General features: G+C 40.8%; 1 pseudogene; it reads left to right on the plus strand.

Annotated features, from left to right (window-relative positions):
• The first annotated feature begins 201 nt into the window (after nucleotides 1-201).
• Nucleotides 202-11,798, plus strand: part of LOC138174661 (GTP-binding nuclear protein Ran pseudogene) — a 132,314-nt pseudogene continuing 120,717 nt past the window's right edge.

Consider the following 11,798-nt stretch of genomic DNA (forward strand, 5'->3'; position numbering starts at 1 on the left):
AGAGAGAGAGAGAGCTCTTAATCATTCTGCTCTGGTTCCAAAGATTATGGGTTATCCATATATCCCAGCACCTTCAGGGTGGATGTGGAGGTCAGTAGCAAAGGTGAGTTCTTATCATAACTGTTTAATTTTCATTTAAAATTTTCTCTAATATTTTTAGGTCAAAGGCAATGTTGTTTGATGCTGTACACCTGGTTGAGAATGGCAGCGAATGCCACCAAGTATGTATTTACATTTCAACTGTCTACTGACACTCTCTTATGTGCTTGCCCTTGTTCATTCTGGCCTTAGAGGGGCAAAGCCTCCTAATCTGCCCATGATTTTTCTCCCTCCCTTCCTCTCACCTTTCTTCCCTCTTTCTTTCCCTTCCTCCTCTTTCTCCCTCTCCCTCCTTTTCTCTTTCTTCTCTCTACCTTTTTCTCTCCCTATCCCCTTTCTCTCTTACTTCCCCCACCTCCCTTTCTCTTTCTCTTTCTCTCTACCTCATTCTGTCTTCCTGTCTGTTCCTTTCTCTTTCTTTCTTTGTCTCTCTCATCATTTCTCTCTCTGACTTTACATCTCTCTCACTCTATCTCCCCTCCTTCTGTCTCTCTTTGTTTCCATCTGTCTGTCTCTCCCTCTTCCTCTTGTCCTTCTGGTTCCTGCAGGAAGCATGTTCATATGTTTAGTCCACTTAATTTCCCTCCCTCCCCCTTTTTGTAGCTGTTTTGATGAGCAGCTGGCAGTAAAACCCTGTATGGCAATATGTGAAGCTGAATCTCCGTGTGAGGCCCCCTTGGCCACCTGGCTCTCACATTCATTCAGAGCTCTGGTGGAGCTGAGAGTCAGGGGCCCCAGAACTGCCAGAGGCCTAGAGACCACAGGGCTCTCAGAGGTGAGTGCCACTTACTCCAGAGTTCAGAGTCCAAACCTCCAGGCTATGAAATAATCACAGGGAGTTGAGGGACCCCCAGAGATCCTGCCCTGACAGGCTTCACTCATTCAGATGGATTGGTCCCTGTCCTTAAGCAGCTCTAGCAACAATAACCAGAATATCTGTTCCAGTGATTAATGACCCCTCAGATCAAGCCACTTTTAAAAATTTAACCTAAACATTGTGACCCATTGTTAATCCATTTCACCTCTTTCTATCCTTGATATAGAGATATATCTTCAATATGATAAAATCTTTGATCCTGTCCTCTCCACCCTCCTCTTTCCCCCCAAGGGTTTCTTCAAGCAAAACTAATTTCTCATGTGTCTTCCTGTAAACACCCTCTTTTTGAGTATATTATTTCTGAGTCACAGCATTGACCTGGTGATATAATATATTCTGTTGTCTGAAAGTCATCCGTTCATTCATTTATTTATCAAGCATTTATGAAGTCACTTTTATTTTTTTTCTTTTATTTTTATTTTATTAAGCCACCAACAAGGTGTCATAGTGAATAGAGCACCATATCTAGAGTCCACGAGACCTCAGTTCAAATCCAGTCTCAGAAACTTACTGGCTGTGTGACTCTGGACACATCACTTAACCTCTACCTCAGTTTCCTTATCTATAAAATGGAGATAATATCCCTATATGAGTTGTTGTGAAGATAAAATGAGATATTTGCAAAATGTTATATAAATACTAGCTAATGTTCTTAAGTACCTGTTATCTACTAGGCAGTGTGGGAATGAAGATGGAAATAATACCAGCCTTCATCACTTTTAAAGTGTTAATGAAGGGCAGCTAGGTGATGCAGTGGATAGATAAAGTGTTGGGCCTGGAGTCAGGTAGACTCATCTTCATGAGTTCAAATCTGCCTTCAGACACTTACTAGCTGGGTGACCCTAGACAAGTTACTTAACCCTGTTTGACTCAGTTTCCTTATCTGTAAAATGAACTGGAGGAGGAAATGGTAAACTTCTCCAGTACCTCTGCCAAGAAAACCCCAAATGGGGTCATGAAGAGTTGGACACTACTGAAAAAACAGCCTTCAATGATGTTGCATTCTATTGGGTAAATACTGTAGAAGGTAGCTCTTGAACTAAACCTTGAAGGAAGCTAGGAATTTCACAAGTAAAATTTCACAAAGTCACAGTTTGGCTGGAGAGTAGAATGTGTGAAGAAAAGGAATGTAAGCTAGCATACATACTAACTATGTGACCCTGGGTAAGTCACTTAACTTCTGTCTTGCCTCAGTATCATCTGTAAAATGGGGATAATGATAATTCTTAATAATAGCCTGGGAAAGTCAGGGAGGCTCATCACCAGCTTGGCTCAAGGCTTATTTTTTTTTTTGGCCACAATAATTCATAAGACAAGTCAGTGAAATTGTAGAGAGATTTTGATCTATGTAGGCAAAAGGAAAATTCATACCAAGGAAATCACAGATCACTGAAGCTTTGAAATGGTGTTTGGGTACTCTTAAAAGGCTCAAATTTCAAACTGGCTTCCAACATTTCAAGTTATTTGGCATTAGCACTGGGATAAGGGTATGATAATAGGGTCTTCCAGAGACCTGAATGGATGCTGGGTTCCACAGTATGGATGAGACAGAACCAGGGTGGTCCTAAGGGACCCAGTTCTCTCCCTGGTGATCTGGAGAACTTTGGAAAACAACATCAGAATTAACAAGACCAATCAAGATTGGCCCACCTCCCCAAAGCAATCTGGGCATATCCCCAGGGCTTCCAGATCAGTACTACTCCTTCTACCACCTCTGGAAATATGAAAAGTCATTCCCACAAGCTAATTCTGGGGCTATAATTCCCCCCTAGGATAGCTCCAGGGTAGAGCAAAAACCCCACCCAGTTTCCTATGCATCTGGAATAACTCTGAAATTTTAGCTCTGAAAGTAATCTGAGGTGGAAATACATAAATAACTGACTACTACCTTCTCGCCTAGAACTACAAGACTATGTGACAATTTGAATGCAACTAATAATATGTGGCATACCTCTACCCCTTCATCTGAAGACCTCAAAGCCTTTTATCCACATTATCTCAATAATCCTTGAAACTCCTTCGGTGAAAGAAGCATTATTATCTCCATTTCACAGATGGAAAAACCTCACTTAGAGGCCATGATTACACAGTTAATGTGAAATCCAGTGTTGGCCATTCTCAGGCAGAATATATCTTCTGATATCATAACTTATGTCTTAGAATGGTCCCAATGTGAAGGAAAAGGAATGATGTAGATCTATATCTTGCCACTGGACCCCAGTAGCTCCAGAGGATAGAGTAAGGCTGGTGACTTTGCACAGCCCAACCTCCCTTAAATCCAATTCACTTGCAAGTGATGAAATCACCTTCCTGATGTCATGGTCCTCTTTGAGAATGAAGGGCAAAGAACAACAACTTTGTGTGCAACTATCAAAGAAGATAAAATGCTAGGACACAAGAAAGGAGAATTGTCAATTCCATCATGAGCCCAACTACTATAAAAGACCAGCCCCCAAAACCAAGAACTTAAATACAACTCTTCTTGGGGAGATTATGGAAGATTATGTCTACATGTGAATAGTGAAATAATGAATTGAACTATCTAACAATTAAAAATTCCAACAAATTTGTGATCTCAAAGATGTGTACAGTCCATCCATCAATGTTGATTGCAATCCATCCATGTTTGCCTATCCATTGCAACCCTTGTCATAGAGGCAGCTATGTGAAGCAGTAGAGAGTGTGCTAGGCCTGGAGTCAGCAAGACCAAATCCAGCCTCGGACTCTTCATAACTGTAGGAGCCTGGGCAAGTCACTGGACTTCTAATTTGCCTCAGTTCCCTCATCTGTAAAATGGGGATAATGACAGTATCTACTTCCCAGGGTTGTTGTGAGAATCAAATGAGATAATATTTGTAAAGCACTTAGTACAGTACCTGTCACATAGTAGGCTCTTAATAAATACTTGTTTCTTTCCTTCCTCGTCCATGTCATCTCATAAATCCCAAGGAAATGGGGAGGAAACTTCTTTCAAATTTCTTATTTATGGCAACCCACAAACAATTAAGTAAAAAAAAAAAAATCACATTCCCTAGTCCCCCTCCCCCGCAAAAAATCTGAATAATTCAGATGAATTCTTCTAGAGTCAAATAATCCAATGATTACCTCAGCCCTCCACTTTGGTTTTCATACATAAACACAGATTAATTGAGGTCAACAATGGGGGAGGGGATGGTGAAGATCCAGGATCATTTTGTTTATCTGTCTACACTGTTCCCATCCACTGGGCTATTTAGCCTCTGAATTAGCTGGGAAGTCAGTGACTAGCTCTGAATCAAGATGTCTGATTCCTCGTTCCCTGATCTTTCCCTGGATTCCAACTTCCTCTTCCCTGCTCTGCTTTTCTAATTCCCATTCTACTTATACTCCAATTACTATATCCCCCTAGAGAGCTCAGAAGGCCATTATCAGAAGTACCTCAGGGAATTTGAACCAATAAGTTTTAACATTTTGAAGTTTTCAGAATGGAGCAATTGCCTTTTTTTTTCCATCTTAAAATGTCAAAAGCTTCCTGACACGCTTAGGCCCATGGAAATGGAAGATATTTTCTCATTAGGTTAATTAATGGCCCTGCCTGGGTGGCATAATTTGGTATAAGTTTCCTCTTTGGATTCTGTCATACCTAAAAAGGATCTTAGTTCTGTTATGTTTTGTGGTGTCTTTAAATTTTTTATGACTTCTACTTTGTTTAGTCTGTGCGTAATCCTTCTTTTGAAACCTAATGTCCTAGAAAATTTACAGTTTTCTCTCAAAACTGGCACTTTCCACATTTTACAGCCATTCCCTCTTCTTCAGTTCTCACCCCAACCTTATGCTAGGTCCTTAAAGTAGAATTTGCAGCTCGGGGAATTTATGATGACATCGGCCAAGTCCACTCCCCCAGTTCGATATATCAAACCTGACAAGATTCTGTTCATTAATCTTTGAAATACAGCTAGGTGTGATGTAGAGAAGAGTGACTTCCAACTGAGAAGACCTGAAAAGCCACTCCCACCACAGGCTCAGCTGGAGAGAGATTGCCCTTGACCTCATGGGAAAGAGCCACTACCTGGGTGGGGACTTTGAAGGCCAGGAGTCATTGCAGAAACACTCACTTTGCCAACCATGGCATTCCCTGCCTCTGCTGGTGTTCTTCTGGCCAGCCGGCTTCTTGTCTTTTTTCTCTTTAATTTACTCAGCTTTGAATGAGAGGTACCCTCCAGACCACAGTCCCCATCTCTATAGAAAAGCAGTCACTTCGATGGTACCTGAGGTCTAGTCCCCCATCCCAAGTATATTTCTGATGCTGAGTGGTCCTTATATAAAATATATAGAGGAAAGAGCATTGGATTTAGAACCACAAAGAGACATCTGAACCAATCCCCTCTTTTTTACAGATGAGAAAACTAAGGCCTAGAGACCTTAAAAGACTTACTCCAAGGAGCACAATACACATGAGTGGGATTCAAACCCAAGTCCTCAGATTCCAAATCCAGTGTTTTTTCAGAGACCTGAAATCAAATCCTGTGTGACTTGAGCAAATTACTTGGTCTCTCTGGGCCTCCATTTCATTTTCTCTAAAATGGAAGGGTTTTAAAAAATGATCTCTGACCCATATGTACAAAACTCTTTCGAGCAGTTCTTTTTGTGGTGGTAAAGAATTGGAAACCAAGGGGATGCCCATTGATTGGAATGGCTGAACAAGCTGTGATATGGGACCACGATAGAAAACTATTGTGCTGTAAAAAATGATGAAGGGGATAGTTTCAGAAAAACTGAGGAAAATAAATAAACTGATCCGAAGTGAAGTGAACAGAAGCAAAACAATTTACACAGCAACAAAAATATCATGAAATATATAGCAACTCTGATCAACACAATGGCCTGCCATAAATTCCACAGGACATATGATAAAAACAGATGTATTCTCAGTACAGATTGAAGCATATTATTTTTCCTTTCATTTTTTTTCTCCCCCCTCCCTGAACTTGGCTAATGGGGAAAATTGTTTTGCTTAACTTCCTATTTGTAATAGGTTTTGTTATTTCTTGCCTTCTCAATGGATGGGGGAGAGGTGAGGAAGGGAGAGACTTTGGAAGTGAAAATAAAATGCAGTTGTATTTAAAAAGAAAATGCAGAAAAGAAAAAGATGGTCTCTAATATTTCTTTCAGTTCTAAGTCCAATGGTCTTAAGAACACAGGACCCCACAATGCTGTGTTGAAACTAAGAAAGAATACAGTCTTGGCCCCAGAGAGGAATGAGAGCCTTGAGCCTGAAGACCTCAAAGGACCCCTCCCCTCCCCTGCCCCAGCCTTCCCATTCCCTGGCTCTCCCTCTGCATTTCTCAAAAGGGAGCCCTCTCCAATGACAATCCCCTGCTGGAAGGTGTGTGGGGAAGTAGCCTGTGTGTTGAAGAAACATGATTCCCATCATTTCATTTCTTCATTAAAAATCTGCCTGGCTTAAACACTGGTGCTTTCAACCATTCCTACCCTCCTCAGTCTTCTACCGACCCACCCCACCCAGACTCCCAATCATCAGATCATTGTTTAAACACAACTAAATGGTTCTTTCCTGTCTGCAGATATGGTTACCTCTTCTTTATTTTTCCCTGTTTCCATAGTCTGTTAGAAACTCCCCTTGAATTAACAGGACACTTTTTTTTGTTCGTGTGCAAATTGGAGACATTCCTGGCTTAAAGCTACATTCAAGTCTTGGCATTTCTCTCCTTGCTAAGTAAGTGGTTCTTGTTTTCCTTAGACTTGTAACACAGTGGGGCCGTTATACAATACTTGCACTGCACACAACTATTTCAACCTTTTCCTAGAATCTTTTTTCTGTTTTCAAAATAGAAATGTTGGCAAAAAGAGCAATATTTCCCAGCAAGCTGAATGCTTGAGGAGATAATGATTTTGTGAACCAAGTGTGAACTTCTGAATGAGTTGCTTTCTCGGGGAATAGAAACCAGACAGTTTGACTGTGAAGTTGTGCCTTTGTGAAAGTTAAGAATTTAACTCAATCAAATGTCTAAGCCATCTTCCTAAGATCGAGAAAACCCAACATTCCAATATGAATGTGTGCAAAGTATTCTTCTGACTGCCCAGGAACCAAAGGAAAAGGCAAGCAGATGAACTGGAAAACAACATGTTTGAAGTCAGAGGACCAGGGTTTAAACCCTGTTTCTGAAATTTTACTATGTGACCTTGGCCAAATCTATTTGGGTCTCAGTTTCCTCAATTGTAAAATTGGGTAGAGGGTGGCAGAGATTGGACTCAAGGACTTCTTAGGACCCTTCCAACTCTGAATCTATGACCCTAAGCAAAAATGTCATGTTAAAAAGCAAAATCTGAATTTAGAGAGGAAGATGGTTATTATATGGTGAAGTCCTCCTTCTGCTCCCTCACCCAGATGCCGTGTTTTCTCACGGGGCCTATATGTGTTTGCCAGGAAGCAGATAAAATGCAAAATATGTGTGTGTACATACATATGTGTGTATCTATGTGTTTACATATATGCAAACATGCATACATGCACAGTGTGTGTATGAACAAGGAAGACTCACTGAAGAACAGAGGATAGGTTTCTAGAAAGGCTCTACAAATAGAAAGTAAAACCACATCACCGGCACCGTCTGCCAAAAGCAATAAACCCAGCCAGCCCAAGCGCCCTCTTGACTTCATCAGCAACCTGCCCTCCTCTCTTCTCCTCTTCCTTGAGAAGGAAAAGGGAGGAAAAATGCCAGGCAAAGAATGCCAGGCAAATCAAACCATGGGAAAAATAACACCTCCTAACTTAGGACAAGACTGTCCTTTCCAATCCACACTGCAGATCTACAGTCCAGTATGCTTGGCACCCTTGGAACAAGATTCATCCAAGTGCAGGTTGGATAGGAGATTGTGGCTGGAGATGATTTAACTTTTATTTCACATTCATAGAGACAGAGAAGGTTCCTGTGCTTCAGTCCAAGCTTCATTCCAACTTCAAAGATCCTTCGACATTCTAATCCAAAGGATTTATCTATGGATCATCAAGCCCTTGAGATGTTTACCTTCTACTAAAGAAGAATTACAAACTTCAGATTCATTATTCATATAATTGTTCCTGGCATACATATATAGGCTGGTCTGGAGGTCACAACTGGTAAGGCAGTCTTTGACTCTCCCTTTCTCTCAGTTCTAAACCACCTGTTTCCCATCTCTCACATTTAAGGGTGATTATCTGAAGGTAGGTAGGTCAGACAGTGAGAACTCAATTTTTCTCATCTCCATTAAGCAGAGGTAACTAGTAGAAAAAAATAATTTACAGCAAGTAAGAACTGGCAGAGCCCTTGAAGGTCACCTCATCCACCCCCCACCTCCCTCATTTTACTGCTGAGAAAAAAAATGAGGCCCTGAGATGTTAAGAGATTGGCCTAAGGTAAAACATAAGGGTTAAAGTTGGGGTTTCAATGTCCATTTACATGATTATAGAACTTTAAATCTGGGCAGGGCCTTAGAGAGCATCTAATCCAAACCCCTCATTTTAAAGATGAGAAAACTGAGACTGACTAAAGGAAACACAAATATTAAGTGTCTGAAACACTTCTCCAAAGACAGTACTCAGAACATGACAGCTCAGTCCTTCTGAGTCCTCCCTTGGAGTACAGAACTGAGGAGACTGAGCTCTGGTTCCAGGCTGCCATTGAGTGGTTGGGTGACTTTCTGCCAATAACCCAGGGGTGTTATTATATATTAAATATCTATTAATATATTTAAAATATTTTCTATATTTTATTATTAAATATATTATATATTTATATATGATATAATATATTTTATTATTAAAAGATATTGTATATTATATTATTATATATAATAATATTTAAATATATATTAAACTGTGGCCTCAAGGCCATGTGTGGCCCCCTAGGTCCTTGAGTGTGGCCCTTTGACTGATTGGGTCATACTTGAGGACCTAGAGAGCTACATGTGGCCTCAAAGTCACAGGTTCCCCATCCCTGGACTAACCCTTGGGCAATCTGGTGATGCCTACAGACTCTTTTTCAGTATCATGTTCAATGTTTTTAAAATTCATAAAACAAAATACATAAGATTACAAAAGAAGCCAGTTATACTAAAATAGAGTTATCCAAATATTTTTTAAAACAAGTTCAGGGGGGTGACTAGGTGGTGCAGTGAATAGAGCACTGGCCCTGGAGTCAGAAGGACCTGAGTTCAAATCCGGCCTCAGACACTTGACACACTTACTAGCTGTGTGACTTTGGGCAAGTCACTTAATCCCAATTGCCCACCAAAAAGCAAAAACAAACAAACAAAAAACAAAAAAACAAGTTCAGGGTTCCCTGGTTAAGAATCTCTGGAGTAGATGTTCTCTATGGTCAAGTCAATTCAATATAAGAATTAATAAATATTCTAGGTGCTGTACTAGGCACTGGGGAGGGGGGAGAAAGAGGAAGGGGTCAGTACAAAGAAAAAAAAATAGTCCTTGTCCTCAAGAAGCTTACATTCTGCTGGGAGGGGTATGGTGCATAGAGACCAGTAACTATAAATGACCTACCAAATAAATACAAAGTAGCTTGATGGGGAGAGTAAGGTGGCACAGTGAATACTGGGGCTGGAACGAGGAGTGACGAATATTCATCTTCCTAAGTTTCAAATCCAGCCTCAGATATTCACTGCAAAACCCTGAGCAAGTCATTTAATCCTGTTTTCCTCAGTTTCCTCATCTGTAAAATGAGCTAGAAAAAGAAATGGCAAACCACTCCAGGATATTTGAAAAAAAAAATTCAAAGGGGATCATGAAGAGTCAGACATGACTGAAAAACAACAGAGAACTAAGGAAAGAAATATGAAAAGGCTGGCAACCAGCGTTTTCATGGTCCACAAAATGACATCTCAATAGACACTCTGAAAAAGCAGAGCACAATATGGCAGAGGGATGGAGAACAGAAAAGGGAGAGAAAGAAAGGAGAGAGGGAGAAGAAGAGAGGGAGATGAGGGAGGAGAGGAAGAATCTGAAGCGTCTTCAAAATAAAAAATGAAAACAGAAGGAAGGCCAGAAAGAAGTACATTCAAGCGGATGAACTCTGAAAGCTGCAGGCTGAATTGGTTACATGGGTGTCCCAAAAGTCTTAGTGTGATTTCAAGCTGATACCTGGTATATTTAAAAAGAAAAGTCAGCTGTACATAATAGAAACCTGCAGTTCATATACAACACTGCTCATTTTTTATGTATATGGAAATGCCCATTTTATTTTGTTTCTCAAGTTCAAAATAAGATTGAGAGAGCCCTACTAATGAAGGAGATTAAGCCTTGCAGATGTTCACAAACCACTAAAGAGTCTTTAAGATAACTTGTAGATATATGATTAATTATATTCTACTTTGATTACCCAATCAATCAACAAATATCTATTAAGTACCTAGTATGTCAATAGGAGCAGAAGCTGGGTGGTGAAGGGCAGCTACGTGGAGCAGTAAGTAAAGCATTGGCCCCGGAGTCAGGAGGACCCAAGTTCGGTTCCAGCCTCAAACACTTAACACCCCCCCACACAAAAAAAGGAGCCGTGTAACCTTGGGCAAGTTACTTAACCCCAATTGCCTTCCAAAGCAAAAAAAAAAAAAAAAAGTGTTAAAAAAAAAAAAGCTAGGTGGTGTAATGGATACAGTGCCAGACCTGGAGTCAGGAAGACTCATCTTCCTGAGTTCAAATCTGGCCTCAGACACTTTCTAGCCATGTGACCCTGGGCAAGGCATTTAACCCTATTTGTCTCAGTTTCCTCTTCTGTCAAATGAATTGGAGAAGGAAATGGCAAACCACTCTAGTATCTTTGCCAAGAAAGCCCCACAGGATCAAGAAGAATCAGACACAACTAAAAGGACTGAATCACAAAACAGAAATGTCAGTCACTCAGCTGGCATTTTATTTAGCTCCTTCTCCATGCCAGGCACTCTACTAAAGGGTGAAGATACAAAGAAAGGTAAAAGACAGTCCCTACCCTCAAGGATCTCACACTCTATCGGAGGAGACAACATGAAAACAATGATGTGCAAACAATACATGGTGTACACTGGAGAAACTCAACAGAGGGAAGGGAACCAGCATCAATGGGAGAGGGAAAGGCATTTTATAGAAGATGGAACTTGTCAGAAGCCAGGAAAGGAAGTCAGAAGATGGAGATTAGGAGGGAGAGTTATATGTACACATGCATATACATATATGTGTGTACACATATTTATGTATGTATGTGTGTATGTATGTATGTATGTATCTCACTTTCTCCTCCAGAGCCATCTGGATCCAGTGACCAGATATGCATCAGGATGACTGGAGATAACTCAGGATACAGTGCGAGATCCTGGCCCTTTTCCACTAAGGCCTTTTCATGGACTCACTTAGAGTGAGGTAACACCCATTCAGTGAATAGGCTTCTTTAAGAAGTGAGTCAAGGGGCAGCTAGATGGCTCAGGGAGTAAGAGTGCCAGAGTTGGGAGGACCCGGGATCGGTTCCGGCCTCAGATACTTAGCACCCATACAAAATAACTGGCCAGGTAACCTTGGGCAAGTTACTTAACCCCAATTGCTTTAAAAAAAATAAAAGAAGTGAGTCAAGGGATGGTCCTTTTAATTGGAAAAAAATCAAGCTGGGAGAGGAAGACCCTCAGAGTTGTTGTTCCAAAGAGAAACAGTTACCATTACCATTTATTCTAAGGCAAGAGTGTCTAAAACACAGCCATTAAGTGGAATGTGGACAGGGACCTATTGTGGTCAAATATATGAGCTTCAGAGTGAACTGGGAGGAAGGAAGGAAGGAAGGAAGGAAGGAAGGAAGGAAGGAAGGAA

The sequence above is a fragment of the Petaurus breviceps genome, unplaced genomic scaffold, assembly GCF_028583685.1.
Source record: "Petaurus breviceps papuanus isolate PSGF00001 unplaced genomic scaffold, PetGlider_PUasm1.0 76, whole genome shotgun sequence".
Classification (NCBI taxonomy): domain Eukaryota; kingdom Metazoa; phylum Chordata; class Mammalia; order Diprotodontia; family Petauridae; genus Petaurus; species Petaurus breviceps.